The sequence below is a fragment of the Bombina bombina genome, chromosome 5 (genome assembly GCF_027579735.1).
Source record: "Bombina bombina isolate aBomBom1 chromosome 5, aBomBom1.pri, whole genome shotgun sequence".
Taxonomy (NCBI): domain Eukaryota; kingdom Metazoa; phylum Chordata; class Amphibia; order Anura; family Bombinatoridae; genus Bombina; species Bombina bombina.
In genome coordinates this window covers 798,313,254-798,327,263 of record NC_069503.1, presented here as the reverse complement: position 1 = coordinate 798,327,263, position 14,010 = coordinate 798,313,254, and positions in this window count along the sequence as shown.

Sequence of the window (14,010 nt, the reverse complement as noted above, 5' to 3'; positions counted from 1 at the left end):
GTAGATCAATGCCCACACGATTGTGAATAGATAACAGTGGGCACAAGCTTTTCAGAGTTTCGTTCACAAAGTAGATCTATTATAGTTATCTTAGGGATAGAAAATATCTGTTTTAAATTCCATACTACTGCCAACCTCAAGTGCACATAAACCCACCACCCCCCCCCCCCCTCCCCCCCTCCACCAAACTCCGCTACCACCCCCTCCCCTCCCCTTTAGCGAAACAGATGCACACTAAACAGATGGAGCTTTTCAGCCGCATCGATTAGGGTTAGACATACATTTATAGAGTGAGGACTCTACGCTAGGTGAGGTTATTTTGGAGAACCTTTTAACTATAGGTCAGGGGTACCGCTAACACACCACCTCCACACATAGTATTAAAGTGGATGGTGGATTAGTGATGTAGAAGCGATGGGACATGCAAGCTTATAGGGCGGAATGGGAGGCGTGATGCATACGTCACACATGTAAACAAATACACACGCCAGGGGTGCCTCTAACACACCTCCTCCACACATATTACTAAAGTGGATGGCGGACTAGTGCTGTGGAAGTGACGGGGCATGCAAGCCTATAGGGCGGAACTGGAGGTGTGATCCATACGTCACACATGTAAATAATTACACACGCAACCTCGAACAGTTGCAATCAAATCCCCCTGTCTTGCTATGAAAGTGTGTACACAAAGGGCTAGTGGGCATTATCAGACCCAGGCAGTCTCAGGTCCCACAATTTTAACTTTTCCTTTTTGTATTCTAAAATGCTGTAACGTTCAAGATAAGTAAGACATTAGACAGCATTACATACATGAAGATATGTTGGTATAAAAATGGGAAAAGATAAAAACAAATTTAGCTTATATAAGCTACATTTCTAATTAAAAGCAACAATAATTTATTTCAGCAGTAATCTAGATGTGACGATGGGCACTTTTGTGCGGTCTGTGTGAAGGCAAAGGAAAGTTTACAGTTAAAACTTTAAGAGGGCTGCACAGACTTCGCCACACCTAATAACACTAGTGAAGTCAGTAGGTAACACAGGTGTCTGATAAATTAGGAAGTTGAACATTGGTTAATCATGAGAGAGGTGTGAATTTCTCACACCCAATTGAAACACAGAGGTGGGTTTTTAAGCTGTGAATCTTACTAACACTTTTAAGCAGGCTAGGATTAAGGCACACGCCGAAACCGGTCAGCCTATTTGTTCTCTGTTTTTCAACATATTGTTTTTACACTCTTACCCTGGGGTTATGTAACCCTATTGTTATAAATAAAATAAAAATTTTTGTTTTTCACTCGCTTTTTGGTACACTTATTAACCCCTAATCTGCCGACCGGACCTCGCTGCCACTATAATAAATGTATTAACCCCTAAACCGCCGCACTCCCGCCTTGCAAACACTATAATAAATTGTATCAACCCCTAATCTGCCCTCCCTAACATCGCCGTTACCTACCTACAATTATTAACCCCTAATCTACCGCCCGTCCGCACCGTCGCCGCTACTATAATAAAGTTATTAACCCCTAAACCTAACTCTAACCCTATAAACAAAATAATATTCCTAAAATTAACTAAATTATTCCTATTTAAAACTAAATACTTACCTATCAAATAAACCCTAATATAGCTACAATATAATTAATAATTACATTGTAGCTATTTTAGGATTTATATTTATTTTACAGGCAACTTTGTATTTATTTTAACTAGGTACAATAGCTATTAAATAGTTAATAACTATTTAATAGCTACGTAGTTAAAAGAAATACAAAATTACCTGTAAAATAAATCCTAACCTAAGTTACAATTAAACCTAACACTACACTATCATTAAATAAATTAAATAAATTACCTACAATTACCTAAAATAAAATACAATAAAATAAACTATTCTATAATACAAAAAAAAAAAACACTAAATTACAAAAAATAAAAAAGAATTACAAGCAGTTTAAACTAATTACACCAAATGTAAGCCCCCTAATAAAATAAAAAAGCCCCCAAAATAAAAAATTCTCTACCCTATTCTAAAATACAAAAGTAATCAGCTCTTTTACCAGCCCTTAAAAGGGCTTTTTGCGGGGCCTTGCCCCAAAGTAGTCAGCTCTTTTGCATGAAAATAAAAATACAATACCCCCCTCAACATTACAACTCACCACCCACATACCCCTACTCTAACCCACCCAAAGCCCCCTTTAAAAAAACTATCACTAACCCCCTGAAGATCTCCCTACCTTGAGTCGTCTTAAACCAGCCGAGCCAAATTCTTCATCCAAGCGGAGCAAGAAGATGTCCTCCATCCGGTAGAAGTCTTGATCCAAGCGGCAAAGAAGAGGTCCTCCATCCGGGCAAAGTCTTGATCCAAGCGGCAAAGAAGAGGTCTTCCATCCGGGCGATGTCTTCTTCCAAGGGGCATCTTCTATCTTCTTTCTTCCGGATCCATCTTCATCCCGCCAACGTGGAACATCCTCCTTCCCCGACGGACTAACGACGAATGAAGGTTCCTTTAAGGGAAATCATCCAAGATGGCGTCCCTTCAATTACGATTGGCTGAAAAAACCTGATGAAATCAGCCAATCAGATTAAAGTTCAATCCGATTGGCTGATTGGATCAGCCAATCGTATTGACCTCGCATTCTATTGGCTGTTCCGATCAGCCAATAGAATGCGAGTTCAATACGATTGGCTGATTGGATCAGCCAATCGGATTGAACTCCAATCTGATTGGCTGATTGCATCAGCCAACCATATTTTTTCTACCTTAATTCTGATTGGCTGATAGAATTCTATCAGCCAATCGGAATTGAAGGGACACCATCTTGGATGACGTCCCTTAAAGGAACCTTCATTCGTCGTTAGTCTGTCGGGGAAGGAGGATGTTCCGCGTCGGCGGGATGAAGATGGATCTGGAAGAAAGAAGATAGAAGATGCCGCTTGGAAGAAGACATCACCCGGATAAAAGACTTCTTCTTTGCCGCTTGGATCAAGACTTCGCCCAGATGGAGGACCTCTTCTTTGCTGCTTGGATCAAGACTTCTACCGGATGGAGGACATCTTCTTGCTCCGCTTGGATGAAGAATTCGGCTCGGCTGGGTGAAGACGACTCAAGGTAGGGAGATCTTCAGGGGGTTAGTGTTTTTTTTTAAGGGGGGTTTGGGTGGGTTAGAGTAGGGGTATGTGGGTGGTGGGTTGTAATATTGGGGGGGTATTGTATTTTTATTTTCATGCAAAAGAGCTGATTACTTTGGGGCAAGGCCACGCAAAAAGCCCTTTTAAGGGCTGGTAAAAGAGCTGATTACTTTTGTATTTTAGAATAGGGTAGGGAATTTTTTATTTTGGGGGGCTTTTTTATTTTATTAGGGGGCTTAGATTAGGTGTAATTAGTTTAAACTGCTTGTAATTCATTTTTATTTTTTGTAATTTAGTGGGGGGGTTTTGTATTATAGAATAGTTTATTGTATTGTATTTTATTTTAGGCAATTGTAGGTAATTTATTTAATTAATTTAATGATAGTGTAGTGTTAGGTTTAATTGTAACTTAGGTTAGGATTTATTTTACAGGTAATTTTGTATTTCTTTTAACTAGGTAGCTATTAAATAGTTATTAACTATTTAATAGCTATTGTACCTAGTTAAAATAAATACAAAGTTGCCTGTAAAATAAATATAAATCCTAAAATAGCTACAATGTAATTATTAATTATATTGTAGCTATATTAGGGTTTATTTGATAGGTAAGTATTTAGTTTTAAATAGGAATAATTTAGTTAATTTTAGGAATATTATTTTGTTTGATATAAATTATATTTATGTTAGGGGGGTGTTAGGGTTAGGGTTAGAGTTAGGTTTAGGGGTTAATAACTTTATTATAGTAGCGGTGACAGTGATTAGGGGTTAATAATTGTAGGTAGGTGGCGGCCATGTTAGGGAGGGCAGATTAGGGGTTAATACAATTTATTATAGTGTTTGCGAGGCGGGAGTGCGGCAGTTTAGGGGTTAATACATTTATTATAGTGACGGCGAGGTCTGGTCGGCAGATTAGGGGTTAATAAGTGTAGGTAGGTGGTGGCGACATTGGGGGGGGCAGATTAGGGGTTAATAAATATAATATAGGGGTTGGCGGTGTTAGGGGCAGCAGATTAGGGGTTCATAGGGATAATGTAGGTTGCGGCGGTGTCAGGTCGGCAGATTAGGGGTTAACATTTTTTTTATAGTGGCGGCGATGTGGGGGGGCCCTCGGTTTAGGGGTACATAGGTAGTTTATGGGTGTTAGTGTACTCTGTAGCACAGTAGTTAAGAGCTTTATATTCCGGCGTTATCCCATAAACCTCTTAACTACTGACTTTTTTTTGGCGTTAGGAGTCTTGTCGGTAGAGGCTCTACCGCTCACTTCTCCCAAGACTCCAAATACCAGCGTTAGGCAGATCCCATTGAAAAGATAGGATACGCAATTGGTGTAAGGGGATCTGCGGTAGCCTGGAATCGCGGTAGGGAAGTGAGCGGTAGACCCTTTCCTGCCTGACTCTAAATACCAGCGGGCAGCCAAAAGCAGCGTTAGGACCCCCCAATGTTGACGCAACCTACCTACAGTTATTAACCCCTAATCTGCCACCCCCAACGTCGCCGCCACTATACTAATGTTATTAACCCCTAAACATAAACCTAAGTTTAACCCTAACCCTAACACCCACTAACTTTAATGTAATTAAAATAAATCTAAATAAAACCTACTATTAATAACTAAATAATTCCTATGTAAAACTAAATACTTACCTGTAAAATAAACCCTAAGGCCTAGATTTAGAGTTCGGCGGTAGCCGTCAAAACCAGCGTTAGAGGCTCCTAACGCTGGTTTTGGCCGCCCGCCGGTATTTGGAGTCAGTGATTAAAGGGTCTAACGCTCACTTTGCAGCCGCGACTTTTCCATACCGCAGATCCCCCTACGCCATTTGCGTAGCCTATCTTTTCAATGGGATCTTTCTAACGCCGGTATTTAGAGTCGTTTCTGCAGTGAGCGTTAGAGCTCTAACGACAAGATTCCAGCCGCCTGAAAATAGCAGGAGTTAAGAGCTTTCTGGCTAACGCCGGTTTATAAAGCTCTTAACTACTGTACCCTAAAGTACACTAACACCCATAAACTACCTATGTACCCCTAAACCGAGCTCCCCCCACATCGCCGCCACTCGATTAAAAATTTTAACCCCTAATCTGCCGACCGCCACCTACGTTATACTTATGTACCCCTAATCTGCTGCCCCTAACCCCGCCGACCCCTATATTACATTTATTAACCCCTAATCTGCCCCCCACAACATCGCCGCCAGCTACTTAAAATAATTAACCCCTAATCTTCCGACCGCAAAGCGCCGCCACCTACGTTATCCCTATGTACCCCTAATCTGCTGCCCCTAACACCGCCGACCCCTATATTATATTTATTAACCCCTAATCTGCCCCCCTCAACGTCGCCGACACCTACCTACACTTATTAACCCCTAATCTGCCGAGCGGACCTGAGCGCTACTATAATAAAGTTATTAGCCCCTAATCCGCCTCACTAACCCTATCATAAATAGTATTAACCCCTAATCTGCCCTCCCTAACATCGCCGACACCTAACTTCAATTATTAACCCCTAATCTTCCGATCGGAGCTCACCGCTATTCTAATAAATGTATTAACCCCTAAAGCTAAGTCTAACCCTAATACTAACACCCCCCCTAAGTTAAATATAATTTACATCTAACGAAATAAATTAACTCTTATTAAATAAATGATTCCTATTTAAAGCTAAATACTTACCTGTAAAATAAACCCTAATATAGCTACAATATAAATTATAATTATATTATAGCTATTTTAGGATTAATATTTATTTTACAGGCAACTTTGTATTTATTTTAACTAGGTACAATAGCTATTAAATAGTTAAGAACTATTTAATAGTTACCTAGTTAAAATAATTACAAATTTACCTGTAAAATAAATCCTAACCTAAGATATAATTAAACCTAACACTACCCTATCAATAAAATAATTAAATAAACTACCTACAATTACCTACAATTAACCTAACACTACACTATCAATAAATTAATTAAACACAATTCCTACAAATAAATACAATTAAATAAACTAGCTAAAGTACAAAAAATAAAAAAGAACTAAGTTACAGAAAATAAAAAAATATTTACAAACATAAGAAAAATATTACAACAATTTTAAACTAATTACACCTACTCTAAGCCCCCTAATAAAATAACAAAGCCCCCCAAAATAAAAAATTCCCTACCCTATTCTAAATTAAAAAAGTTACAAGCTCTTTTACCTTACCAGCCCTGAACAGGGCCCTTTGCGGGGCATGCCCCAAGAAGTTCAGCTCTTTTGCCTGTAAAAAAAAACATACAATACCCCCCCCCCAACATTACAACCCACCACCCACATACCCCTAATCTAACCCAAACCCCCCTTAAATAAACCTAACACTAATCCCCTGAAGATCTTCCTACCTTGTCTTCACCATCCAGGTATCACCGATCGGTCCTGGCTCCGATATCTTCATCCAACCCAAGCGGGGGCTAGACATCCACTGAAGAAGTCCAGAAGAGGGTCCAAAGTCTTCCTCCTATCCGGCAAGAAGAGGACATCCGGACCGGCAAACATCTTCTCCAAGCGGCATCTTCGATCTTCTTCCATCCGGAGCGAAGCGGCAGGATCCTGAAGACCCCCAGCGCGGAACATCCATCCGGACCGACGAATGAACGACGAATGACGGTTCCTTTAAGGGACGTCATCCAAGATGGCGTCCCTCGAATTCCGATTGGCTGATAGGATTCTATCAGCCAATCGGAATTAAGGTAGGAATTTTCTGATTGGCTGATGGAATCAGCCAATCAGAATCAAGTTCAATCCGATTGGCTGATCCAATCAGCCAATCAGATTGAGCTCGCATTCTATTGGCTGTTCCGATCAGCCAATAGAATGCGAGCTCAATCTGATTGGCTGATTGGATCAGCCAATCGGATTGAACTTGATTCTGATTGGCTGATTCCATCAGCCAATCAGAAAATTCCTACCTTAATTCCGATTGGCTGATAGAATCCTATCAGCCAATCGGAATTCGAGGGACGCCATCTTGGATGACGTCCCTTAAAGGAACCGTCATTCGTCGTTCAGTCGTCGGTCCGGATGGATGTTCCGCGCTGGGGGTCTTCAGGATCCTGCCGCTTCGCTCCGGATGGAAGAAGATCGAAGATGCCGCTTGGAGAAGATGTTTGCCGGTCCGGATGTCCTCTTCTTGCCGGATAGGAGGAAGACTTTGGACCCTCTTCTGGACTTCTTCAGTGGATGTCTAGCCCCCGCTTGGGTTGGATGAAGATATCGGAGCCAGGACCGATCGGTGATACCTGGATGGTGAAGACAAGGTAGGAAGATCTTCAGGGGATTAGTGTTAGGTTTATTTAAGGGGGGTTTGGGTTAGATTAGGGGTATGTGGGTGGTGGGTTGTAATGTTGGGGGGGGGGTATTGTATGTTTTTTTTTACAGGCAAAAGAGCTGAACTTCTTGGGGCATGCCCCGCACAGGGCCCTGTTCAGGGCTGGTAAGGTAAAAGAGCTTGTAACTTTTTTAATTTAGAATAGGGTAGGGAATTTTTTATTTTGGGGGGCTTTGTTATTTTATTAGGGGGCTTAGAGTAGGTGTAATTAGTTTAAAATTGTTGTAATATTTTTCTTATGTTTGTAAATATTTTTTTATTTTCTGTAACTTAGTTCTTTTTTATTTTTTGTACTTTAGCTAGTTTATTTAATTGTATTTATTTGTAGGAATTGTGTTTAATTAATTTATTGATAGTGTAGTGTTAGGTTAATTGTAGGTAATTGTAGGTAGTTTATTTAATTATTTTATTGATAGGGTAGTGTTAGGTTTAATTATATCTTAGGTTAGGATTTATTTTACAGGTAAATTTGTAATTATTTTAACTAGGTAACTATTAAATAGTTCTTAACTATTTAATAGCTATTGTACCTAGTTAAAATAAATACCAAGTTGCCTGTAAAATAAATATTAATCCTAAAATAGCTATAATATAATTATAATTTATATTGTAGCTATATTAGGGTTTATTTTACAGGTAAGTATTTAGCTTTAAATAGGAATCATTTATTTAATAAGAGTTAATTTATTTCGTTAGATGTAAATTATATTTAAGTTAGGGGGGTGTTAGTGTTAGGGTTAGACTTAGCTTTAGGGGTTAATCCATTTATTAGAATAGCGGTGAGCTCCGATCGGAAGATTAGGGGTTAATAATTGAAGGTAGGTGTCAGCGATGTTAGGGAGGGCAGATTAGGGGTTAATACTATTTATGATAGGGTTAGTGAGGCGGATTAGGGGTTAATAACTTTATTATAGTAGCGCTCAGGTCCGCTCGGCAGATTAGGGGTTAATAAGTGTAGGTAGGTGTCGGCGACGTTGTGGGGGGCAGATTAGGGGTTAATAAATATAACATAGGGGTCGGCGATGTTAGGGCAGCAGATTAGGGGTACATAGGGATAACGTAGGTTGCGGCGGTTTATGGAGCGGAAGATTAGGGGTTAAAAGTGTAATGCAGGGGTCAGCGATAGCGGGAGTGGCAGATTAGGGGTTAATAAGTGTAAGGTTAGGGGTGCTTAGACTCTGGGTACATGTTAGAGTGTTAGGTGCAGACGTAGGAAGTGTTTTCCCATAGGAAACAATGGGGCTGCGTTAGGAGCTGAACGCTGCTTTTTTGCAGGTGTTAGGTTTTTTTTCAGCTCAAACAGTCCCATTGTTTCCTATGGGGGAATCGTGCACGAGCACGTTTTTGATGCCGGCCGCGTCCGTAAGCAACTCTGGTATCGAGAGTTGCATTTGCGGTAAAAATGCCCTACGCTCCTTTTTTGGAGCCTAACGCAGCATTTGTTTTAACTCTCGATACCAGAGTTAATTTTATGGTGCGGCCAGAAAAAAGCCCGCGGAGCGTTAACAGCCCTTTTACCGCCGAACTCTAAATCTAGGCCTAAGTTAGCTACAATATAACTAATGGCTACATTGTAGCTAGCTTAGGTTTTATTTTTATTTCACAGGAAAGTTTGTATTTATTTTAACTAGGTAGAATAGTTACTAAATAGTTATTAACTATTTACTAACTACCTAGCTAAAATAAATCCAAATTTACATAAATTGCATAAATTAAATACAATTAACTAAATTGCAAAAAACAAACAAACACTAAATTACACAAAACCCCCCAACAGTAAAACCCACCACCCACACAACCAACTCCCCAAATAAAATCCTAACTAAAGATCCTAAGCTCCCTATTGCCCTGAAAAGTGCATTTGGATGGGCATTTCCCTGAAAAGGGCATTTAGCTCTTTTTACGCCAAAAGCATAATCTAAAATTAAAATCCACCCAATAAACCCTTAAAAAAGCCTAACACTAACCCCCGAAGATCCACTTACAGTTTTTGAAGACCCGAAATCCATCCTCAACGAAGCCGGCAGAAGTCTTCAACAAAGCACCAGAAGTCTTCATCCAACCGGGTAGAAGTCTTCATCCAACCGGGCAGAAGTCTTCATCTAGACGGAATTCTATCAGCCAATTGGAAATAAAGGTGAAAAAATCCTATTGGCTGATGCAATGAGCCAATAGGATTAAGCTTCAATCCTATTGGCTGATTCAATCAGTCAATAGGATTGAGCTTGCATTCTATTGGCTGTTTCAATCAGCCAATAGAATGTAAGCTCAATTCTATTGGCTGATTGGATCAGCCAACAGGATTGAAGCTTTATCCTATTGGCTGATTGCATCAGCCAATAAGATTTTTTCACCTTTAATTTTGATTGGCTGATCAGGAGTATATTCCAAAAAAACTTTATATAATGAAACAGAGACATGACATTTCGGCTCTCACAGGAGCCTTTTTCAAATGGAGGCCATGAAGACATAGTGAACACCTCTCACACTTCATACTTAAATTTCCAAATACCACATTAACTAAAGTGCAAACAGCTGATCCTGAGCAGGACCGAGCGGTACTCACATACACAGCATCTTACCACACTCTGGAATGCATCACGCCGAGTGCTGATGTCATCATTCTGCACCGGCCCATAGCAATGACATCTGATCGGTTGCCATAGCACCGGGTAAGCAGGTAAGCAACCTGGAACAGCGTGCTGAGTAATAGTGCACGACAATCACGGTCGTGATCATACATAAAAACAAGAATACCAGCAAGGTAATAACAAGCGGTGATAAACAAAAAATTACTCAAAGTGTGAATATGCTTACAACACATCTACTTGGACATATTACACATATAACTCTAACTGTAGTGGACCATTCTATACCCCCTGGTATCAATGCGACCACTGGTAAAGCAAGCCCTAAACGAGTTGTCACAACAAGCAGAGTGAATGGGGAGACTAAACTCCCTTCATGTCCCATGGAGTATGGTATAGACTTAAATTTGAGCTGTAGAGCAAAGAAGATTCCTGCAGTCCTTTCATTTCCTGTAGCAGCAGGCATAATGTATAGTGGTGTTCAATCCCTTTGGGGAGATAGTGTCCATCTGGCCTACAGGTGTAGGAGGGCCAGAGCCCTGTCACCACCTCTCCTGAGGCCTGGTACATGAACTATTAGCATCATTCTTAAAGATAATACAGAGTGTCCAGCAGCCATAAAGTGCCTGGCAACAGGTTGGTCTGAATGACCCTCTTCAATCATTTGTTGTATTGCAGACTTATGGTTAGCCAGCTGTTCTCTGAAGGAAGTTACTGTCTTGCCAATATACAGGGAGTGCAGAATTATTAGGCAAATGAGTATTTTGACCACATCATCCTCTTTATGCATGTTGTCTTACTCCAAGCTGTATAGGCTCGAAAGCCTACTACCAATTAAGCATATTAGGTGATGTGCATCTCTGTAATGAGAAGGGGTGGGGTTTAATGACATCAACACCCTATATCAGGTGTGCATAATTATTAGGCAACTTCCTTTCCTTTGGCAAAATGGGTCAAAAGAAGGACTTGACAGGCTCAGAAAAGTGAAAAATAGTGAGGTATCTTGCAGAGGGATGCAGCACTCTTAAAATTGCAAAGCTTCTGAAGCGTGATCATCGAACAATCAAGCGTTTCATTCAAAATAGTCAACAGGATCGCAAGAAGCGTGTGGAAAAACCAAGGCGCAAAATAACTGCCCATGAACTGAGAAAAGTCAAGCGTGCAGCTGCCAAGATGCCACTTGCCACCAGTTTGGCCATATTTCAGAGCTGCAACATCACTGGAGTGCCCAAAAGCACAAGGTGTGCAATACTCAGAGACATGGCCAAGGTAAGAAAGGCTGAAAGACGACCACCACTGAACAAGACACACAAGCTGAAATGTCAAGACTGGGCCAAGAAATATGTCAAGACTGATTTTTCTAAGGTTTTATGGACTGATGAAATAAGAGTGAGTCTTGATGGGCCAGATGGATGGGCCCGTGGCTGGATTGGTAAAGGGCAGAGAGCTCCAGTCCGACTCAGACGCCAGCAAGGTGGAGGTGGAGTACTGGTTTGGGCTGGTATAATCAAAGATGAGCTTGTGGGGCCTTTTCGGGTTGAGGATGGAGTCAAGCTCAACTCCCAGTCCTACTGCCAGTTTCTGGAAGACACCTTCTTCAAGCAGCGGTACAGGAAGAAGTCTGCATCCTTAAAGAAAAACATGATTTTCATGCAGGACAATGCTCCATCACACGCGTCCAAGTACTCCACAGCGTGGCTGGCAAGAAAGGGTATAAAAGAAGAAAATCTAATGACATGGCCTCCTTGTTCACCTGATCTGAACCCCATCATCAAATGTGAGATTTACAAGGAGGGAAAACAGTACACCTCTCTGAACAGTGTCTGGGAGGCTGTGGTTGCTGCTGCACGCAATGTTGATGGTGAACAGATCAAAACACTGACAGAATCCATGGATGGCAGGCTTTTGCGTGTCCTTGCAAAGAAAGGGGGCTTTATTGGTCACTGATTTGTTTTTGTTTTGTTTTTGAATGTCAGAAATGTATATTTGTGAATGTTGAGATCTTATATTGGTTTCACTGGTAAAAATAAATAATTGAAATGGGTATATATTTGTTTTTTGTTAAGTTGCCTAATAATTATGCACAGTAATAGTCACCTGCACACACAGATATCCCCCTAAAATAGCTATAACTAAAAACAAACTAAAAACTACTTCCAAAACTATTCAGCTTTGATATTTAGTTTTTTGGGTTCATTGAGAACATGGTTGTTGTTCAATAATAAAATTAATCCTCAAAAATACAACTTGCCTAATAATTCTGCACTCCCTGTAGAAGAGGGGACAGGGGCAAATGATAGCAAAGACAACATACTCTAAAGTGCACAATAATCTGTGTTTAATGGTATATCTCCTGTTGGTATGAGGGTGATGCAAGCTGATGGCTGTGATAAGGCTGTTGCACATAACACAGCTCCCACAGTAAAAGCATCTATGTTTGCCTTTAGGTAACCACATCTTTTGCTCATAACAATGAGTTGGGTCGTTAAGTTGAGTTGGGTCACTCAGATTCTTTTCCCTCTTATACACCATGCGTGGTGGTGGGGAGTCATAGAAAGGAAGACTTGTGTCCTTTGATATTATGATACAGTTGTTTTTAATCGTGTGGGCCACAATTTCTGAGCCAGGTGTAAAGGTGGTAATAAAAATCAAACAATTATCCTCAGTGCTTTGTTGCTTCCAGACAGTAAGACCCTCCTGGGTCCATTTTTCGGCAGTCTTACACTGCTGGGCAATCAGATCCTGTGGGTATCCGTGTTGAAGAAACCGCTGTGCCATCTCAGTTAATTGAATCTTCTTGCGGGAATCTTCAGTATTGTTGCAGATGACCCGCAGGAGCTGCAAGGAGGTGACTCCCATTTTCGCTGATGCTGGGGCGTGGGGATCACCTATTCTCTGGATACTTGGCCTTTAGCAGTGCACCAGGTGGTTGTAAGTGTTGGTGTCTGTGTGCCGTTTCCCTTGCACCTTTATAAATATATATATATATATATATATATATATATATATATATATATATATAGCAAACGAACATGATGCACTCCAAAGGGCTTATATCTTTTTCACTTTATTGTGAACGTTTTCGGCCATAAACTAGCCCGTCCTCAGACTTACAAAGTTACAACAACACTTACCACCAGCTTTACTTAAATCCCATCACCAAACAAATGTGACCACGCTCTCCACGGTAGATGCGCCTACCAAAATTGAGTGACGTCATCATCCATGGCAACGTGTAGGATACTACAATATAGACAGATCAAGAACATAATTTTCATAAGGCAACAGAAAAACATCCTAATAACATCATAATCATAACAATAATAATAATAATACCATCATGATATCGTGCAGTGTCTTAACCGCCGCACATTGTGTGCACGCATAACTGGTTACCATGGGAACCAAACAAGCTTCAAGCCGTAATATCGGAAAAGGAAGCAACGGCACTCAATGGGGGGCGGGACAGTGCGGTAGTCAAGGCAACATATACACATACATCCTAATCGGCAACCAAGCCAAATAGATGTAGTAAACTGCTATACCTGCAGTAATCAAATAATGATCAAATACCAATGAGAATGTGTAGATCAAACGGGAAATATCAGGTCAGCATCATGCAACCGATACTTTAAATCAGCACACAGTCAAGGCTAAATAACAAAATTGCTAGGCAACAAAGAACATCAAAATAGCAGAGTACATTGTAAGAGATACATCATGGTAATTTTGAGAAAGCGCCATACGACAGAGAGTGAAAACAATTTATGGCTTAAACTCATAGGTTACCAAAAATAAGGCATTTGAAACCCAACAGAGTAGCGCTCACTACTGTCGTACGGCGTTATTCCAAAACAGAAGGAAAATACAATGGAAATCCAATACAGACAAAACACTGCACATGAATTACATTTGCAGAAC